Source organism: Crinia signifera, chromosome 8, assembly GCF_055691185.1.
Source record: "Crinia signifera chromosome 8, ASM5569118v1, whole genome shotgun sequence".
Classification (NCBI taxonomy): Eukaryota; Metazoa; Chordata; class Amphibia; order Anura; family Myobatrachidae; genus Crinia; species Crinia signifera.
Window position 1 is genome coordinate 64,933,113 of NC_139224.1, and position 22,339 is coordinate 64,955,451.

Genomic DNA, 22,339 nt, shown 5'->3' on the forward strand with positions numbered 1-22,339 from the left:
CCAAGCTGGGACATGTTTCCAGAGTAATATATTTCAAAGAGAGATGGGCACTCACCAGAGGCAGTAGTAAATTTTATTAATTAAACAAATCCTCCATGTATATCATCGAAGTTTTTGTCAATTATATGACCTTTTTCAAGATTGGAGTATAGACCGGCAGACAGACATCTTAGAGGTTATCCCATAGGGACAAAAGTAGATAATACTAACTAAATGACCCTATTTAAAGGGTGTCTGATGATTAAATTAGCACCAATGTCTTCAAACAGATGACTTTAACTTCAAATGAGTAACTGCTGTTGCTGCGGAAGGCGATGCATCTACCCATTTGGCTTTCACAGTCATATAGTCCTTAATTTGCACTGTACAGCTTGCCTACATGTCCTTGGTCAAGTAGACAGTGGGTACAACCACATTTTTCAGGGCACTGAGGACATTTTTTCGGACTTCTCTGTACATCCTGGGTACCATTCAGTGGGCTAGGGGAAACAATGCCTCTTTTTACTTACTCAGTATTAACCCCTCCCTTGCATGCACCTGAGTGGTATTACTGAACTAATTGAGCATCTACCACTATGCATATGTATGTTGTGAGAGGCAGAAAGGAGCCTGCATTAGGAGGAGATTCAGGTCCTGGTATTCCACATGGAGTAGTCAGGTAGCTCTTAGTTTGGATATATCAAGTAAGGAGCCATTATCATGTGGCTCCTTGCTGGTTAATCGTAGACCCAATTTAGGGTAATAGAGGTGTGGGGTGCGGTGCCCCTGGACTGGTTGGGCTGGGTGGCTCTAGTGCGACACACCCTTACATTCTATCAACACTTTTTTATTTTTCCTCACTAACACTTTTTCTTTAATATTTTAATTACATCTCATTTCTCTCTCTCTCTCTCTATACATAGCTTCAGCTTCTTATCACTTCGGCTTCTTATCACTAACATTTATTAACACTATAGTTTCACTAGTGTGCCGCTATGGGCTTTCGAGCTTATGCTAGTTTTTTGGGGTGCCGCACCCTGCACCTAGATATAGTGCTAGGGACCACCAATATACAGAGAATCCTTGACATGGCTTGGGGGCATATTATACACCTGCGTAGGTATATGTAACCAATATCCCTGAATTCTATTATGATGTAGTGTGCAAGATTGGTTACTAATACCATTCAGTGAGCTGGGGGAAACAATACTGCTTTGTTTACTTACTCAGTATTAACCCCTCCCTTGCATGCACCTGAGTGGTATTACTGAACAAATTTAACATATTAGGATAGACTTAACAAGAATGTTAAGGTGAATTGGGAAGCTTTCTTTATCTTTTGCAGTTGTTTCATTGGGCTTTGAAGTGCACACATGTGTGGCAGTCTAACAAATCATCTTATGCATTTCATCCGGTTCCGAGCTTATTTCAGTTTTGGCACACCAATCTGCCAGTGGTAAATTGAATGAAAGTAATTACTTACAGCTGACAAATAAATAGAACTGTACATGTGCATCAGGAAGCAATGCCAAAATATCTTCCTGGCTTCAGTAAATGCAATGTGGCAGAAAAATAACCCTTTCCTGTTTTTCTATGTCAGCCTTTGATGGCATACAGTAGCTAATTAGTGCTACTGTATCAGCACTTGGATTCATCTACAACTTTTGTTGGATTATTTATTTATTGTACTTTAATTTAGTTGTATCCTCTATTCACCTGGTGTTGAAATGTAGGCTGACATCAGATTATATGACAGTTGGATTAAACTACTCGGATGTGTACGAATATATTTGAGGCCAATGTTTAAGCGCAACAGAATCTGCTGCGCTATATAAGAAACTGTAAATAAATAAATAAAAATAAATGTTTAAAAATGTAAGAGTTAAACACTTTTCATGTCGTAATGTATGTAGTCCTGTAACACATAAGGGGTGCCATCTTTGGCTGAGTAGCTGGTTTATGACAGTGATTTCCTTGATGGGAAGTCTCTTGTCTAGAGAAGGACACTGAAGCCTGGCACCAAGCTTCCAATATAAAATCACACTTTTCGATGGCTACTAGCTATCTATTCGAAAACATTTGATGGTATAAACACTGACACATCCTTGTCATTTCATTTTACACATATGCGGAAGCAGTCATGATTTTACGCATGTCCACATTAGCTGAGCTAGAACCACTTTTGGGGGTTTGCAGCTGAAAAACAACAGTCATCCATTATTATCTGTCTATCTCGTGCTCTTTTTCTTTTTTCTCTCCCTATCCCTGTCAGGTCCTGTCCTAGGTTGTAATAATGAAGCAGCTGCGAGAGCTTAGAGAGATACAGCTAATATAGTTGATGAATGTGCTGATTCTCACACTGATAGTGCAGGACATACCAATTTCCTAGTGGTACTGTAGATAACAGGAGTCCATTCAACAGGAAATATATGAAAAACTATAGATGACCGTCAGATACAGAAGCACAATAGCAAAAACAGGAACAGCAAATGTGGATCATTGGGTGGACCCGAATTAGTTTTACAATCACTAAGGCGACTCCAGGTGAATCTGACAGCGTTACAAGGTTGACAAGATTATTAGGTTGATATGTAAAAGGTAGACATGTAAGGAAGTTGACTGATACAAAAGGTCAACACAGTCAGGGAGTTGACATGGCCACATGCATCATGTGTACTGAGAGGGGGAACGTCATAGGGGTGAAATATAAGAGGTTAAAACTGTATACGTTACAACACGTAACATAGAAGTTGTGCTCAAAAAGAATGAGATAGTGTATAAAATTCACTGACGTTTGAGCCTACCTATTCCACTGATCATCTATCAGTTTTGTTGGGAGGAGGATAGACACTGGTATTTCTACCAGCTTGCTGAATTGCAACTTATTTCTTCATTTAAGACTCTGCCATTTTGCCCAGATGACTCTCTCCAAGGAATTGTGTTATTTGTTTCAAATGTTTCCTGTCTTCAAAAACAAGAATGATACAATATTGAAACAGTATCTTCATAAGCTTATTCTCCTGATATATACAGATGGCGTGCCTCGCAGCTAGCGCCAGGGCTCGCCAGAATGCCCCCCGCTGGCAATTGCCAGCGGAGAGGTGCTCCATCTAACTGGGACGTGCGAGCATCTCACACACATGCGTGGCTCAGTTTTCGGGCTGCAAGGAATGGGAACCCTGCCTGTTTCCGCTTCAGGGAGTGCAGGGAGGCGATGGGGACTGGCAGACAGAGACGGGAAGGCAGCGGGGACTGCTGGTGAGCTCTGTCGAAGGGGATGCACAAGCGTCTTGTGAGCGCGCGACCCCCTTCCGGCAGCTGGCGGTTGGCGATCCGACCACCAGACCGCTGCTAGACAACAGCAGCTCCATCTGCATATGTGAAGGGGGAAGACATGCAGATATTTATTTATTAATGTACACTGCAGGCCCTTATTCTGATCGGTGCGGCCGGATCCGAATATGCGGCCAGGACCGTGTGTCCGAAACCCCGCCTTCCATACGGATCGCCAACTCCGTCCGTACGCGGTAAGAAGCTGTCCGAACGGACCGCACGTGTATTTCTCATGGAAAAGCCTCCTCCATCTCAGGGAACCTCCCCCATCATTCGATGGTCGCAGACCATCGAATGCAGGACCGAGTATGCCGCCAGCTCCCACAACCTCAGACCACACGGGCATTTCTCAGTGCAAAAGCAGGGATCTGGGCGGGCAGCTGACATCCGGCGATGTCATATGTCCGCCCCCTACACGTGCGTCACGACTGCATTACCATACGTACGCCCAGCGTTTGCATGGGAACGCCCATGAAACGCGGGGCGTATGCATATGGTAATAAGCCCAAATAGCCCTTCACGATAATCCCCCTGTTCGGAGTGTTCACATTTCATGCGGAATTTGGCCGTACGCCCCGCTCGCACATGCGCAGAGACGCCTCTGCACATGCGCAGACACAAAACATCGGCGGCACGAACGCACGCGGATATTACCTCACCAACCAGAATAAGGGCCTCAGTGACATTACAGAAACACTGCTGATCTAAAGGATATACAGTGTCACTATATGCAGCAGGGACACAGTTCCCATTTTCATCCAATATTGCAAGAAACACTGTTCATTTGAATAGTATACAATGTTACTACACATGTTGGAATTATTTTCAGTGTTTTTTGTTACTATTATAACGGTGTTGCTTACCCCACATTGATACACACTATACTCACCAATAGACCAACAATTAACGAAGGAGAAATGTACCAGCGCGGGCTGAAAAAAAAATTATAATCAGAACGGTATCCTGTACAGTAAATTTTATTAAAACAATTTCTATAAAAAGCTGTATTATTGGTATCTTGATAAATTTATCAATAAAATAGGGGGTTACAATAAAACATTGGACATTCAAGAGATACTCTGCTCCTGAAGAAGCTGGGTGCTGGACCCAGAGAAACGCGTTGAGCCTTTTACAATTTCCCATCACAGATTGGACTATATTCTAAAACGCATCCATACAAGGCAGGCGAAATTTACACCTCTAACGGACTCTCGAGTGCAATTGCACTACCCCATCCGGACGTATAACTCCGAGGCAGCGACTGGAATTACATCCATCCTCCAGGTTAACCATCTCTCCCATCAGAGAAACCAACACAACAACTGGACTCTGTTTTTGGGACCGCGATTGGCCACCTGGTCACCTGCTCCAAATGGGACTAACATCCGAGATGTCCGTGTGGTAATATACCCATATATGCCTGTTTTAAAAATATATTGTGATGCATATTGAATGTCCAATGTTTTATTGCAACCCCCTATTTTATTGATAAATTTATCAAGATACCAATAATACAGCTTTTTATAGAAATCGTTTTAATAAAATTTACTGTACAGGATACCGTTCTGATTATAAATTTTTTTCAGCCCGCGCTGGTACATTTCTCCTTCTTTCTACCTTGTATTTAATTGGGACCTGACAAGCCCAGTACCGGCTGCAGATAGTAGCGCACTGATCAATACATTTTTCTTTTTGACCAACAATTAACCCCTGCTATGCTAGGAATGTTATTTCCTTTTTAAAAAATGAGTCAAATTGAGTCGTATATGTTGTATGTTAGCTTTTTATTCCTTTGAAAAATTTTAGAGATCAACAATAAATGTTATTTTTTAATCAATTCACCCCTTGTGCACTGCACCACAGACATTCTTTTGTTTCCCTCTTACTAATCTATTCAGTGTCTTGTGGTAGCACACCTCAAATCTGGCATGGACTGAGCCCAGTTTAGATTTTTTTGATGAAGAGGTAATACCTGTAATTATATTGAACTCCCCAGTGCGACCAAATAACCCATTTTCCTTTGTGTGCTCGCCAGAAGTAGCCTAACAGCCATTAGGTACCGAGATAGATCCTCAGACCCCTTGTGAGACCATATGCTGGTGCGGTTGGCCTTGCGTTCCTCCTAATGCAAGACAATGCTAGACCTCATGTGGCTGGAGTGTGTCAGCAGTTCCTGCAGGATGAAGGCATTGATGCTATGGACTGACCCACCCGTTCCACAGACCTGAATCCAATTAAGCACATCTGGAACATCATGTCTTGATCCATCCACCAACACCACGTTGCACCACAGACTGTCCAGGAGTTGGCGGATGCTTTAGTCTAGGTCTGGGAGAAGATCCCTCAGGAGACCATCCACCACCTCATCAGGAGCATGCCCAGGCATTGTAGGGAGGTCATACAGGCACGTGGAAGCCACACACACTACTGAGCCTCATTTTGACTTGTTTTAAGGACATTACATCAAAGTTGGATCAGCCTGTTGTGTGTTTTTCCACTTTAATTTTCAGTGTGACTCCAAATACAGACCTCCATGGGTTAATAAATTTGATTTCCATTGATAATTTTTGTGTGATTTTGTTGTCAGCACATTCAACTATGTAAAGAACAAAGTACTTAATAAGAATAGTTAATTCATTCAGATCTAGGATGTGTTAACGTTCCCTTTATTTTTTTGAGCAGTGTATATATATATATATATATATATATATATATATATATATATTTAAAAAAAATGTCAAGTGAACCAACGACCTCATGATTTGATTCATATTTTATTTATTACTTATTGCTCACATTTACTATTTACATTTAAATGCAATCATTGACATTTACATACTGTGTCATGGAAACACAACACTTTAAATAAAGTTATGCGCATTTAAATAATAATCACATTTTTAAAGTGATTTTGGTTAATGTTAGTTTAACACCTGGTTTTTCTACATCTTTTCCTAGAACTATATGAAGGAAACTAAAACTTTTTGACATAAAACATATTTATAAATCATATTTACATGATCCCAATCTTTAGTAAAATCAAATAGGATGTTAATGTAATTATTATGGATGTGCACTGGACACTTTTTGAGTTTTCTGTTTTTGTTTTCGATCTGGATATCCCTTTGTGTTTCGGATCTGAACTGGTTTTGCCAAAACCACCCATTTAGGTTTTGGTTTTAGTTCTGTATTGAAAACAAACAAACAACTAAAACATAAAAAAAAAAAAATTGGTTTGTTCCTACAATATAATTAACCTCAACATCATTAATTTTCAATAATGTCCAGTCTATTCTAAACACCTCACACCTCACAATGTTTTTAGATGAAAAGGTTGCACCAAAGTAGCTGGATGACTATGCTGAGCGACACAAGTGGGTGACACAAACACGTGGCCCATTTAGAAATGGCACTGCAGTGGCAGATAGGATGGCAGTTTTAAGTACTAGTCCCCAAAGAGCACGTAATGCACCAATTATAGGGCAGACAGTGGCAGGAGCCAGTTATAAGGCAGAAAGTGGCAGCACTCAGTTAAAGGGAACACTCAATTATTTGGCAGACAAGGAGCACCCATTTTTTTTTTGACAAACATGGAGCACCCATTTATTTGTCAGAAAGGCAGCATCCAATTATTTGGCTTACAGAGAGCACCAAATTATTTGGCAAACAGGGAGCACCCAATTATTTGGCAGACAGGCAGCACCTAATTATAGGGCAGACAGGCATCACCTCATAGGGCGGTATTCAATGAGGCTGATTCGACAGGTTTTTATGGCGATTTTGTGCTGTTTGGCGAATTTCTGACTAAAACGGTGAATCACCCTATTCAATGACCAGATGGCGAATACATTTCAAGTTTTTTTTTTGCCATGATTCACCGAGTAGCAATCGCTATCTTTTTATGGTGAAGTGGAATGTGAACTTTTAAAATAAAGTGTTTTGTTTTTTTACAATTGGCATAAAAAAATTCAGGAATTTTATTCTGAGGAGGGGCATGCTATTTGTATTCATGTGCTGTAAGCACATGAATATATATTTAATAAAAAAAAAAATATATATATATATATATATTTTTTTTTTTTTACACAGACCAGCCAGCAGGGGGCCGGAGCAGAGCCGCTCATTATATATTCATATATTCACTGCACCCGATCATTACATATGCATGATCGGGTGTAGTGAATATACCCGGTCTCGTGCTGGCACCCCCGGGGGCAGCCTGTGCTGCCTGGCACCCGGGGAGCCCACCTCCCCCCCACAAATGTTCTGGGGCAGGCAGGGAGACTTCCATCTCCCTGCCTGCCACCGTCCTCAGGCTCCCTGCGGCGTCCGCTGCAGGAGCTCAAATTCGCCGGCCAGGGGCAGCGAGCCCCAGACTAGTTGAATACCGGAGCCTGCGAGGCTCCGGAACGCGGCGACTAGTGGCGAATGTGCAGCGAAACCTAAACAGGATTCGCTGCACGTCACCAGTATTCACAGTGAATACTGCCCATAGTGTAGCAGGCAGCACCTCAATACAGGCCAGACCCCTGGACTGATAGAGCACAATCTCTTATGCAGAGGTGAAGAGAGCACCAATCGTCAGAGATTTATATAGGATCCAACACCTGTGAGAATCCGACAGAGGGATGATGATGTTTAGCTTCGTACTGGGATCAGACTTTGATGGGAAAACCCAAGCCGGGCTTGGATCCTGTCTCGGATTGTGAAGTTCAGGGGTAGGGGATCTTGGATCTGAGCCCTAATAATTACAGTATGTACTGATGAGCTCATGAAAATAATACTATTTGTGGTAAACTTTAAAAAATGTACAAAAAATACATTGTAGACACACCTCGGGTGTGACAGTACTAAGGAATCGTTCACAGCTGACTCACCAAAATGTACAGCATTGTAGGCATTTCATGAAAAAAAGAAATGATGTTGCTTCTGTACTGTAAATTAGTGTCTGCCTTGCTGTTAATTGAACGATGACACTATTTATCTTTGATAGTTGCCACTGCTCTAATACACATATTTCTAAGTGTATGTACAAAATAAAAAGGGTTTGTTTTATTTAAATTAAGTGAATGATGGGATCCATCCCAAAACAAGCACTATATCATAGTAATCAATGATTCAGGAGTGTGGTGACTAATGGAAGTATGAGAATAATGTTTCTTGTGGGGGCAGCATAAAGAAGGGAACGCTCTTATCTCAAATGTTCTGCTGCAACTTGGTAAAATAAAGAAGTTACAGTAAATATTTGCTGCTCAATTTGTGTGAGAGCTTAGTAGCAGATTGTTGAAAAAGCAAAGGAAAAGAAAAAATAATGTAAAAGTTTAACGGTACAGTATGTAAATCTCCTTCTATTAAAATTGATAGTCTACACCAGTGGTTCCCAACATTTTTTCACTTCTGTACCCCATGAATAGGCTTTTCATTTATGAGTACCCCCTCCTCTCAATTTGAAATACAGTACTTCCGACTGGAGTGGACGTGAGTGCTATTCATCTCCTTATCATGTCCTTAAATTAAAGAGTAGCGGGGGAGTAGTGTGTGGTCAGGAATTGATTCCCTCTGTTTACTGTCTCCATAGTTCCCACTATCGCCTGCAAGATTAATGCTGCTGCTTCCTCCACCCATGTCAGCGCATGGCAGATGATTGCTGATGTCTGAGGGCATCACGGGTAGCTCTCAGTGGATTGCTGTTCAGGTAAAAGCAGGAGGAGACGCTGATGACGCTGCAGATGGAACCAGAAGTGGCAATGGGAGACTTCTTCCGCCACTGGGAAACTACTTTTTTTTCTTCTTCTGTCTTTACCAATATTATTTTGAAGTACCCCCAATCAGTCTGCAGAGTACCCCCAGGGGTATGAGTAAACCAGGTTGGAATCCACTGGTCAACAACCTAAATAATACATATTAGAATTCACATTACTCATATGCACAATGGCATTTTTACCTTTTTTTTTTGCTCGAAGCAAATGCTTCAAAAGCTAGATGTACCTGTAGCTTCACTTGCTGCCAATAGATGGCAGTGGTAGCCCGCTCGAAGCAAATGTTTCGAAAGCTAGATGTTGTTTCACTTGCTGCCAAAAGATGGCAGTGTAAGCTTGCTCGAAGCAAATGTTTAGAAAGCTATAAGTTGTTTTACTCACTGCCAACAGATAGAAGTGTTTCGGTGACACACGGCACTAGACATATATACACATCTCCCTGTTCGAGAGAAACACACAAGAACATACAAACAGTTGAGGGATGAGAAGTGTCTGTACTGGCTCTGTGTGTGCATATATAGCATGTTGTAGTAGTGTCCGTACTGGACTGCGTGTGTGTATATGCATACCTCCCAACATGACCCTTTCCAGAAGGGACACATTGTTCTGCTCCTGCACTTCCTTCCTAATGTATGGTTGCTGTCACCTGTGTTACATAGAAACATAGAAACAGAATTTGACGGCAGATAAGAACCATTTGACCCATCTAGTCTGCACCTTTTTTTACCCTTCAGGTAATCTCAACCCTTTTAATACTTATTTCTTTGTAAGGATATTCATATGCCTATCCCAAGCATGTTTAAATTGTTCTACTGCCTTAGCCTATACCACCTCTGATGGGAGGCTATTCCACTTATCCACTACCCTTTCTGAGAAGTAATTCTTTATAACATTTCCCCTGAACCTACCTCCCTCCAGTTTCAGTGCATGTCCTCATGTTCTATTACTTCTTTTCCTTTGAAGAAAATGTCCCTCCTGTACTATGTTAAAACCCTTGATATATTTGAAGATTTCTATCATGTCCCCCCTTTCCCTTCTCTGCTCCAAACTATACATGTTAAGAGCTTTTAGTCTATCAAGGTAATTTTTGTGATGTAGGCCATGCACCATTTTAGTTGCCCTTCTTTGTACACTCTCCAATGTATTTATATCCTTCTGAAGATATGGTCTCCAGAACTGGACACAGTATTCCAGATGAGGCCGTACCAATAATGACCTATAAAGTGGCATTATTACGTCTTTTTTTCTGCTACTGATTCCTCTCCCTATGCAACCAAGCATCTGATTAGCTTTCCTCATTAGTTTTCTACATTGCTTTCCTGCCTTTAAGTCACTTGAAATAGTGACTCCTAGATCTCTTTCCTCCTCAGTAGTTTCCATTATAGTACCCTTGATACTATATTGAGCCTTTGGGTTTTTGAATCCCAAGTGCATAAATTTGCATTTTCTAGCATTAAACTGTAGTTGCCATGCTCTTGACCATTTCTCAGATGAAGGGAAAGTATGCCTTTTTGCAGATGACCAGGAGGTCAGCACCAGGGAGGACAGCGGCAGAAGGATTCCCTTGCTGCTCCCCCCTTCCAGATGCTGCTGCTCCCCCCCACCCCCCTTCCAAGTGACAGCGGCTGCTGCTCCCCCCCGCCCCGTGTCACTGCTTCCTCCCTCCTGCCTTCTGGTCTCCCCCCCCCCCTGTAGCAGTGTCTCCTTTTCAACGCTGATGAAAAGGAGACACTGAGCAATATGATTGCTGGCGATATATTGCTATCGCCAGCAAACATACCGCCCCGTGTGTACACACCATTAGTGTTTGATGTGCACGACCCCAACTGGACCGCTGATCGCCGCGCACCTCTCCCACCAATAGACCTTGCTTTACTTACCAGCCTTGACCCGTCTGTCCTCTATTCATACCTCGAGTGATGCTGCTGCATGTGCTTCTTAGTTCTTCTTGGTCAGGTGACCATGCTTTCTTTGTTTAATGTGCTGGGTGATTTTAATAACATTACTGGCTGGGTCCAGTGTGTGATGCGAGTTTGTGATATTTTATGTACGCTCCAGTGCGGTTTTGCCTGTCTTGGGACCTTCCTCTGGAAGATGCAGTGTTCCATGTTTTTCAGGATTGTAGTTTTGTAGGTTTGAATGTTCTACCTCACTTTCTGATTGGCTGACATTGTGCTGATTGTTTAACAGTAATTGTCTTTAACTTTTGTTGGCAGACTCTTATTTTTGAGTGAAAAGAGTCGCAATTTGCTGTGTTTTTTTTTTTAAATTGCTTATATCCATGCCTCAAATAACATACCTCCCAACATGACCCTCTTCAGGAGGGACAGAATGCTCTGCTTCTGGACATCCCTCTTAATGTATGCTTGCCATCACCTGTGTTTAAAACGCCTTTCTTTTCAATTAACCTGTTCAAGACAGGTGACAGAAATAATGCATTAAGAGGAAAGTCCAGGAGCAGAGCATTGTGTCCCTCCTGGAGAGGGCCATGTTGGGAGGTATAAAATAACGTAAATAAAATATGCAGGATGGTAAAAATTTATGAGGGGATTATTGTTTATAGATGGAGAGTGAAGCATGAATATAATGAAATATAGTAAAAATATGATAAAGTGCATAGAAAATATTTTAGAGAAAAAGATCGGTTACAGACGGAGATATATTTATTATTTATTTATTAACAGTTTCTTATATAGCGTACACAGATTCCGCAGCACTTTACAGAGTATAGTACATTCACATCAGACCCTGCCTCAGTGGAGCTTACAATCTATATTCCCTACCACATGTACACGCACACAGACAGTCTAGGGTTAATTTTGTTGAGAGACAATTAGCCTACCAGTATATTGTGGGAGGAAACCCACGCAAGTTTGAGGAGAATATACAAACTCCACACAGTTAGGGCCATGGTGGGAATCGAATCCATAGCCTCAGTGCTGTGAGGCAGTAATGCTAACCATTACACCATCCATACTGCCCATATTTCAGAACAGACATAATTACAAGTCATGCCTAGGATGTCTTATTGTACAGTATATACCTTAAATATGGACAAAAGAGAATGTTGTACTTGTGTTTGATTTTGTTGGTTTTGCATCGATCATAGGGTTTTTGTTGAGCGGTAATCTATTGTTAAAGCAATATTGGTATTTGTGTAATAATTTTGTGGCTTCTGTGATGATTCCAGGGGATCAGTTTGTTGTTGCTATATTGCTCACTGCTCTAGGTTTAATTGATTGCCTTTTATACCCCTTTTACACCGCCGCAAAACCCCGGGTCTTTGGCGGGTCAGACCTGGGTCAGCGGCGGTGTAAATGGGACACGCTGACCTGGGTCGAACACGGCTAGGACCTGGGTAGGGGGCGGTGTAAATGGGTACGCCGGGTCATCCGACCCGGCTCCAATTTACATCCATGGGGGACGTGCAGTGTCCACAGGTTGGATGGGGGGCACAGACTCTGCAGACAGCAGCGGCGGTGGTAGTGGAGGAGGTGAATGGACGCCTGTGTGCGGCATCCATTCACCTCACCGGACAATGGCATGGGGCAGCTCAGCAGCTTACCTTGGTGCTGGGCTGCCCCCAGCAAGGTGATCATCGATCCCAGCGTGGATGACCGCGGTCCCAGCGCTTGGAGATGATGTCATCTCCAAGCGCCGCCTCCGTCTACACTGCAGGTGGGCACCGCAGTGTAAACGGTGTAAATCCCGGATCTGACCCGCCTTGGATCCTTCTTCCAGATGCTGGGTCGGATCAGGGATTTTTGGTGTAAAAGGGGTATTAGTTATAGATGATAGATTTGACTTCATTGCAGTGGCGTAACTAGAAATTTTGCTCCCCCAAGCCAAATACATTTCTGGCGCCCCCCTCTCTCCCCCTCCCCAGACATTGGCAATCACAGTAAAAAAAAAAAACTGTACCTCTCCATCCTCATTCCTACCTGCTGATCCCCCTTGCACCTCTCCATTGCCTGTACAACTCTCCATCCTCTGTTCTACCTGTACCACTCTGCCCCCTATCCCCCTGCATCTCCCCATACTGTACCTCTGTCCTTCCCTTTACCCTCTATCCCTCTTAAACCTCTCCATACTCCTGTCCCCCTGCACCCCCCCTCTCCATGTCTCCTTTTCACCACTCTGTCCCCCTTCACCTCTGTCTCCTTGTCCCCTCTTCTCCTGTCTATCCCCCTGTCCTCTCTGCACCCCTATATGGTACGCAAATAAAATATATATAGAAAATATTATAAAAATACTTTATGTAAATTGCTGCCATTATTTACCTAACTTGTTCAGGCAGACAGCGGGGCTGGTGGCAGGTAGCTGAGAGGCAGTGGGGCGGGCAGAGGAGGTAAAGTGCCGCGCTAGTCCCTGCCTGTCTTATCCATATATATGCTGTATAGAGCGGCAGCCGCTGGAGAGCGAGCACTGTGTGGTGGGGGCTGCTCCCCCGGTGGATGCTGTCACAGCCGCCGGCGCAGTGAAGTTGCAGCCTGCGCTGGGAGTATCTCATACCCTCCAACTGTACCGATTTAGCCGGTACAGTACCGTTTTTTTAACGGTCTATACCTGCTAAATCAGAGTGTACCGATTGTACCGTTTTTTTAAGGGTTCAGGCTGCTCCTCCTCCTCTGCTTGAACGGACCCATCGCGGAATGAAGGAAGAATTTAATCTGCTTATTCTGGCCCCTCTCTGTTCCCAGTAGTGCATTGCGGTGGGTCCCGGCAGTATGCGGCGCGTCACGACGTTGCGCGTCCTCCCCCGCACTCAGGCGCTCGAGATGCTGAAGAGTGCAGAGTTGAATTTGCTGTGCAGCATCCATGGTGAGGGGAGCATTAGTTTGTAAATATAACTATATATAGTGTGTTAATGTAACTATATATATATATATATATATATATATATATATATATAATGCTGTCCAGTAGACTATACATTTGGAAAGAGGCGTGTGGACAAGCCCCCATTTACCATTGGACATGCCCCTTTGCAAATGTGTACCGATTTTTAACCTTCATATGTTGGAGGGTATGGTATCTGGCACAGGCACGCAGGCTGTAACTTCACTGAGCCGGCGGCTGTGACAGCGTCCATCAGTGGAGCAGCCCCACCACACAGTGCTCGCTCTCCAGCGGCTGCCGCTCTATACAGCAAGCTGTGCACAGGGGGGAGCGGCAGCCACAACAGTGTAAGGACAGCGGGGCGTGCTGTGTGGAAGCCAGGGGAGTGCCAGGCAGGAAGAATGGGAGAGGAGCTCTCTGGCTGGCTGTGTGAGGATACTCATTGACCCGCCCCATGGGCAGGTCATGGGGCGGGTCAATGAGCGTCCCCACACAGCCAGCCAGAGACGAAGAAGAACATAAGTTTAAGTATTGGGTGCTGCAGCTCTCAAAGAACTGCTGCCTACGGCTCCGTGACCCTGCTCCCCGGGGGCGCTGGCTCCCCCCCGCCATCGCGGGGGCTGCGGAGCCATAGCTACGCCACTGCTTCATTGTCTATGTTTAGGCCTTTTGGTGCAAGTGTTTCCATATCTAACATATGTTTCAGTTCATAATGTATTTGTATTATTGTAATCTCCTCCTCTGCAGTTTTCCTTAGTAATTTGATGCCTGACTATTTTAATAGGCTGGGATCACTATGGTGGGTAGATAGGTTTGAAGTGTGACAACAGGGGGTGGTGTCTTCTTTTTTGATATTTGTAAGATTTTCAGATATTTGGGTTTTTAGTTGCCTGATTGTTCTCCCTACATATTGTATTGGTCAGGGGCAAAACAAATATGAGGCCTTTCCTTGAATAGTTTCACTATTTTATTCATGAGTCAATGGGAAAACCATTTCATATGGTCCAATGCGGAACACAACGCAAATCTCGTGCCCACTAAAGCAAAAGACAAGTACTGTTAACCAATCAGCACAGATCCATTAGAAAGTGAGGTGGGACCTTCAAACCTCACAAAACTACAATCCTGAAAACAATGGAACACACGGCATCTCCCAGAGGAAGGCCCCAAAATAGGCAGAATGCATTGAAGCTTACATAAAACATCACAAACCCGCATCACACACTGGACCCAGACAGTTATGTGATTAACACCACCCAGAACATTAAACAAAGCAGAGTCACCTGACCAAGAAGAATTAAGAAGTGCACGCAGCAATAGCACCCGAGATACAAAGAGAGGACAGACGGATAGAGGCCGGTAAGTAAAGCAAGGTCCATTGGTGGGAGAGGCGTGCGGCAATCAGCGGTCCAGCTGGTGCTACACACATCATACATTAAGACCACAAGCAGCATCTGTGGTGCAGCGGCAGCAGAACTCATGCATCACAACCGGGGAGAGCAGCATCTGCGCTGACCGGGCAGCTGCTAGGCCTGGACACAGCTTCACATTACCTTTCCCTCCCCCGCAGTCCTACCTGGTCAGCTAGGATACAACATCCCAGGTAAAATCTGACTGACCAATTAACATCATCTGGATGCAATCAAATTGATTAATTTATGGATGCAACTCATGGGATGCCACAGTCTGCACCAGAAACCAACACCAGCCATTTACTTTTTTAAATACTTTGATGGACACATAAACTTTCAAACTTTTATACTTTTACAAAGAGTTAAGTTGTGCACACACGCTTAGATTTTTCCTTATAGAAGCAAAGTCGAATCGAAATCGAATCTAAATCAAATGGTTTTTAGGATACTTTTGAATGGCATTTGATTCGATGTGCACTCCCGTTTTCTCTATATCAAAAACAAAAATAGACTGTGCAGGCAAGGAAATATCAAATTTGATCCAGTAAATCGAATGTGTACACTGCCCCTTGAATGTACATTGAATTTTAAATAAAAATTAAATTGAATGCAAAAGTGCAGATCGAATGTGAAAGCAAATGGAAAATCAAAGTAAAAAATCGAAAGGTGATGGAGAGGGGAAATCGAAATCAAATCGAAAGCAAATCAATGCATCTGTATGCACCTTAAGACGGATATCTGCTCATTATCAATACTAATGATCCACTACTTGCATGTTTGAACATGAGCATTTTTCACAAATCCTTAACTCCATTTTATATATCTTTTTAATGTTTTAGTTTTATAATTGATCTCTAATCTTGCCTCAATATTGTTTTTAATATATGTTTCATTGCACTGCATTGTATATGTATAAACTGTATGTGTACTGTTTTCAGATACAGACCATTTTTTAAACAAGTAAATATTCTTTCAACCAGCAGTCAACCTGTAGTGCTAAACATTTATCACCCCCTCCTAATCACAACAATCAGGACCATTCACATACTGTACTGGCAACATTCACAGAATGTAACAATACGCTGTTTCCTTTTGAAAGTTACAGAAACAAGTGACAGATTGTATTTATTTAGTATCAACAACACACTGCTTGATTACTATCATTCTGCACCACTACAGGACATTAGAGATAGGGTATTGAGCGCTGTTTCCCACAACAAAGCATTTCTATTTAACAAATCGCAGTGCAGCACTACCTGAAGCATATATAGAAACATAATAACACACTCAGCAGTGGTGGGCTGGGCAGGAGGGCAGGGTGCCATCTGCCCCCTGGGCCAGTACAGTACAGCTGTTTGGGGCTGCAGGCATGCTGCACTTGCTCATAGCTTGCGGCCAGGAGACATGCAGAGTACTCTCCCAGCAGCTCTGCTTCAGGATTGGAGCAGTCAGGTCAAAGTCCCCAGTACCAGCTTAAGGTCTAAATGGGCCTGGAGGTGAAGATTATCAAGGGCCTATTATGCGCAATAATAGGGGTTGTGGCCAGCACCTAATAATGTGAGGGGCGTGACCAGTGTTTTGGTTGGGTGGACTGCTCATGGGTGTTTCTCTATTTGTGTAAATACTTTCAACTATTTATATATGCTGAGAAAAGGCAGGGGGCTGGCACAGAAAAAATGCAAAGGGTTTAATATAAGGTGGAAAATGGCAAAGAGGTTGGCATATGCAAGGGCCTGGCACAGAAAAGAGGGAAAATAGAACCTGCAGATATACTTACCTTTCAGCTGCGGCTGCAAACTTTGGGCTGCAGTGCTGACCATGTATAGCCAGCCCTGAGGTCATCGGATGATATATATGCACACTCCCGCCAGCCAAAGAGTGCAATGGCATATATGTATCCTGGGACCTTGGTCAGGCTCCCCAAGAATGAAGGCGGCACTTTCACACCTTAGAGTTCACATTTTAGAGTTCACTTAGAGTTCACATGAGAATTAAATAAACATCACCGTCAACATTTCAAGACCCATTCGGTCTCGTCATCCGGATGTGCGTTGAAGGTGAAAGGTGCTATGCAAACTGTATATACAGTATAGCCAACCAGAACGGGTGGCCAAACAAAGAGGATCCATAAAATCAAACAAAAAGAAAGCCTGATTTATCTCTCCAATAGACAATTTACAGAGATAGAAGAAAAAATCTTGAGCAAAGGCTTATCCTTTATTCCAACAAATGCACACGATGACTTTAACTGGAAAGTCGGAAATCACAGTTTTGAGAGATCGTTACGCATCAAAGAATTTTTCCAGCACAAAACAAGCACTGAGTTACTTTGTACTACAAGGATACCTGCGCACTTAAAAGCACACAACACTTTCGACTCCCCCTTCAATTACAACTTTTGCACAAATGCTTGATAAATCTGTGGATCGTTACCAGCAAGCACAGCCTAAAATTTACCACAATTTATCTCCAATTGAACAGAGAGCATTGAGAGATCTGGCACAAGATAACTCCATTATAATTCGCTCTGCGGATAAAGGAGGTGGGATCGTGATCCAAGACATCTCAAAATACAAACAGGAAATTAACAGACAATTGGAGGACACAAACACATATGAAAGACTACAGTTTAACCCCACGACACAATATAAAAAAGAATTGGATTGGATGTTGAAACAAGCTGCCTCCAACAAATTGTTGTCAGAAAAAGAAGTGAAAGTCCTAACCCAGTCATTCCCCATAACACCAGTTTTGTACACAATCCCCAAAGTACATAAGAACAGTGAAAAAACCCCAGGCAGACCGATTATTTCGGCCAGGGGGTCCTTATACCAGCCCATCTCTCAATTCTTAGATGCTCTCATTCAACCGTTTATCATCAAGCAAGACTTTTATTTGAAGGATACAACCATGCTTCTACATTTGCTTCAGAACCTTGATCCGCTGCCAGACAACACAATTCTGTGCACCATGGATGTCACAAATCTCTACACCGTCATCCCACATGATCAGGGATTACAAGCTGTAAAGGACTTTTTGGATCAGATATCCTTTGAAGCACTAGATAGACCCCTATTTTAGCATTGTTGGAAAAGACACTAAAAAGGAACTACTTCCTATTCAATGGAGAGTATTTTAGACAACGACGGGAGTGTGCGATGGGTTCTAATGTAGCACCAGCATTCATTTTTATGTTCGCCCAAGAACACAAGTTCTTTTTTTCGAACCCCAGTGTAGCAAAAAACAACAAGCTATATTGCGCTACATAGATGACCTACTATTAATTTGGACCAGAGGTGAAACAGAATTGGTACAGTTGCTACAGAACATCGAACAGATGGACACTCCGATTAAATTGACTGCCAATTACAGCACAAAGTCTGTTAATTATCTGGATGTAACGCTGACACTTTCCAACCACCTCATTCAAACAGCAGCGTTCCAGAAGAAAACTGACCGCAACACCCTGCTGACATATAGTAGCTTTCATCCACCAGCACTGAAAAAAGTCTGGCAAGATCCCAACTTATGCGTATTGCTCGCATCACTAGCGACAGAACCTCACTAATTTCTGAACTAGATAAAGTAGTGGAGAAATTTGAAGAACGGGGGTACAACAAGAAAGTGCTCTTGCAACAAAAAGAAGAAAACCTTAAAATTCCCAGACCATCATTACTACTTCCTAAAGACCGTAAAGTTTCAGCCAACCACATACCATTAGTATCGGAGTACACGGTAGCAACATTGGTACTACCCAGAGCATCTAAGGCACTCTGGCCTATTGTCAGATGTGACTCAGATTTACCAGGATTGAAACCCCTAGACCCCATGGTTTGTTACAAGCGTGGGCGGAATTTGAACGACATCTTGGTAAAAAATTACATCACAGAGCTATGCCAACAGACACCGGCATTCACAAAAAGAAAAATGGCTGCTAAAGATGCATACCAACCTGTGGCCCAACATTTTAAGGAAGTGAAACATAAAATGGAGGATTTGCAGTACAAAATTTTCGATCAGAATCCAGCCCCCATCAGGTCCAAAGGGAGACGAGATGGATTTTCCATCTGAACACCGTGTTCTCCTTTGGATTAAATGAAAAACTCTCTTTGAATTGTTTTTTATGATATTACAATGTTGTAAGATACCAGAAATGTAATACATTATCACCAGGTAAGCTAATAAAGTTTCCTAACTGTATTGGCTTACTGAAAAAAATCATGTGTTGGTAATGTAAAAAGACCTACAGGACATGATATTAGCAGGTGGTCTCAAATTAAACTAATAAAGAGGCTCAACACTGTTTAGCTGCCAAAAGCAGTTGGAATTGGGCCTAAACAGTGTGGTAAGTCTTTAGGTGATGGCTATTGTGTTTGTTTGACCTCTTCCAAATGTCTGTACTGGCAATAAGAAGAAAAAGTTTCCAATTTAAATAGCTAGAGAATAAAAACAATTTGCAGGTAATGTGAAATAAAAAACAACAGCACCTGGTGCTCCCAAGTGGTCTCCCACCCAAGTACTAACCAGGCACAACACTGCTTAGCTTCCAAGATCAGGCCTATCCAATGTGGTATAATTGTAGGTGACATAGAAGCATTTTTTTCCCCTCTTCTACTTCTATCTACAGGTAAGCTAATAAAAAAGTTTCCTAACTGTATTGGGTTACTGAAAAAAATCATGTTTTGGTAATGTAAAAAGACCTACAGGAAATGATATAAGCAGGTGGTCTCAAATTAAACTACTAAATAGGCTCAATATTTAGCTGCCAAAAGCAGTTGGAATTGGGCCTAAACAGTGTGGTAAGTTTTTAGGTGATGGCTATTGTGACTGTTTGACCTCTCCCAAATGTCTGTATTGGCAATAAAAAGAAAAAGTTTCCAATTGAAATAGCTAGAGAATAAAAACAATTTGCCACTAATGGGAAAAAACATACAGCACCTGGTGTTCCCATGTGGTCTCCCACCCAAGTACTAACCAGGCCCAACACTGCCTAGCTTCCAAGATCAGACGAGATTGGGTGTATCCAATGTGGTAAGGCTGTAGGTGAGATACAGGCACTTTTTTGCCCTCTTCTACTTCTATAACCAGGTAAGCTAATAAAAAAGTTTCCTAACTGTATTGGCTTACTGAAAAAAATCATGTGTTGGTAATGTAAAAAGACCTACGGGACATGATATAAGCAGGTGGTCTCAAATTAAACTACTAAAGAGGCTCAACACTGTTTAGCTGCCAAAAGCAGTTGGAATTGGGCCTAAACAGTGTGGTAAGTTTTTAGGTGATGGCTATTGTGTCTGTTTGACCTCTTCCAAATGTCTGTACTGGCAATAAAAAAAGTTTCCAATTTAAATAGCTAGAGAATAAAAACAATTTGCCAGTAATGGGAAAAAACCTACAGCACCTGGTGTTCCCATGTGGTCTCCCACCCAAGTACTAACCAGGCCCAACACTGCTTAACTTCCAAGATCAGGTGTATCCAATGTGGTATGGCTGTAGGTGAGATACAGGCACTTTTTTGCCCTCTTCTACTTCCATAACCAGGTAAGGTAATAAAAAAGTTTCCTAACTGTTTTGGGTTACTGAAAAAAATCATGTGTTGGTAATGTAAAAAGACCTACAGGACATGATATAAGCAGGTGATCTCAAATTAAACTACTAAAGAGGCTCAATGTTTAGCTGCCAAAAGCAGTTGGAATTGGGCTTAAACAGTGTGGTAAGTTTTTAGGTGATGGCTATTGTGACTGTTTGACCTCTCCCAAATGTCTGTATTGGCAATAAAAAGAAAAAGTTTCCAATTGAAATAGCTAGAGAATAAAAACAATTTGCCAGTAATGGGAAAAAACATACAGCACCTGGTGTTCCCATGTGGTCTCCCACCCAAGTACTAACCAGGCCCAACACTGCTTAGCTTCCAAGATCAGGCGTATCCAATGTGGTATGGCTGTAGGTGAGATACAGGCACTTTTTTGCCCTCTTCTACTTCCATAACCAGGTAAGGTAATAAAAAAGTTTCCTAACTGTTTTGGGTTACTGAAAAAAATCATGTGTTGGTAATGTAAAAAGACCTACAGGACATGATATAAGCAGGTGGTCTCAAATTAAACTACTAAAGAGGCTCAATGTTTAGCTGCCAAAAGCAGTTGGAATTGGGCCTAAACAGTGTGGTAAGTTTTTAGGTGATGGCTATTGTGATTGTTTGACCTCTCCCAAATGTCTGTATTGGCAATAAAAAGAAAAAGTTTCCAATTTAAAGAGCTAGAGAATAAAAACAATTTGCCACTAATGGGAAAAAACCTACAGCACCTGGTGTTCCCATGTGTTCTCCCACCCAAGTACTAACCAGGCCCAACACTGCTTAGCTTCCAAGATCAGGTGTATCCAATGTGGTAAGGCTGTAGGTGAGATACAGGCACTTTTTCGCCCTCTTCTACTTCCATAACCAGGTAAGGTAATAAAAAAGTTTCCTAACTGTTTTGGGTTACTGAAAAAAATCATGTGTTGGTAATGTAAAAAGACCTACAGGACATGATATAAGCAGGTGATCTCAAATTAAACTACTAAAGATGCTCAATGTTTAGCTGCCAAAAGCAGTTGGAATTGGGCTTAAACAGTGTGGTAAGTTTTTAGGTGATGGCTATTGTGACTGTTTGACCTCTCCCAAATGTCTGTATTGGCAATAAAAAGAAAAAGTTTCCAATTGAAAAAGCTAGAGAATAAAAACAATTTGCCACTAATGGGAAAAAACATACAGCACCTGGTGTTCCCATGTGGTCTCCCACCCAAGTACTAACCAGGCCCAACACTGCTTAGCTTCCAAGATCAGGCGTATCCAATGTGGTATGGCTGTAGGTGAGATACAGGCACTTTTTTGCCCTCTTCTACTTCCATAACCAGGTAAGGTAATAAAAAAGTTTCCTAACTGTTTTGGGTTACTGAAAAAAATCATGTGTTGGTAATGTAAAAAGACCTACAGGACATGATATAAGCAGGTGGTCTCAAATTAAACTACTAAAGAGGCTC

At 42.4% G+C, this 22,339-nt stretch overlaps 1 non-coding gene and 4 pseudogenes across 1 annotated transcript; all 5 read right to left on the reverse strand.

Annotated features, from left to right (window-relative positions):
* Window positions 1-20,248: 20,248 nt before the first annotated feature.
* LOC146034319 (5S ribosomal RNA) lies at window positions 20,249-20,367 on the reverse strand. Its single transcript, XR_014459726.1, has one exon. It is a non-coding gene; the product is annotated as a 5S ribosomal RNA (ribosomal RNA).
* Window positions 20,368-20,708: 341 nt separating this feature from the next.
* On the reverse strand, window positions 20,709-20,817 carry LOC146028301 (5S ribosomal RNA; annotated as a pseudogene).
* Window positions 20,818-21,159: 342 nt separating this feature from the next.
* Window positions 21,160-21,268, reverse strand: LOC146029154 (5S ribosomal RNA; annotated as a pseudogene).
* A 342-nt stretch (window positions 21,269-21,610) lies between these two features.
* Window positions 21,611-21,719, reverse strand: LOC146029484 (5S ribosomal RNA; annotated as a pseudogene).
* Window positions 21,720-22,061: 342 nt separating this feature from the next.
* On the reverse strand, window positions 22,062-22,170 carry LOC146029155 (5S ribosomal RNA; annotated as a pseudogene).
* Between the last annotated feature and the right edge of the window lie 169 nt (window positions 22,171-22,339).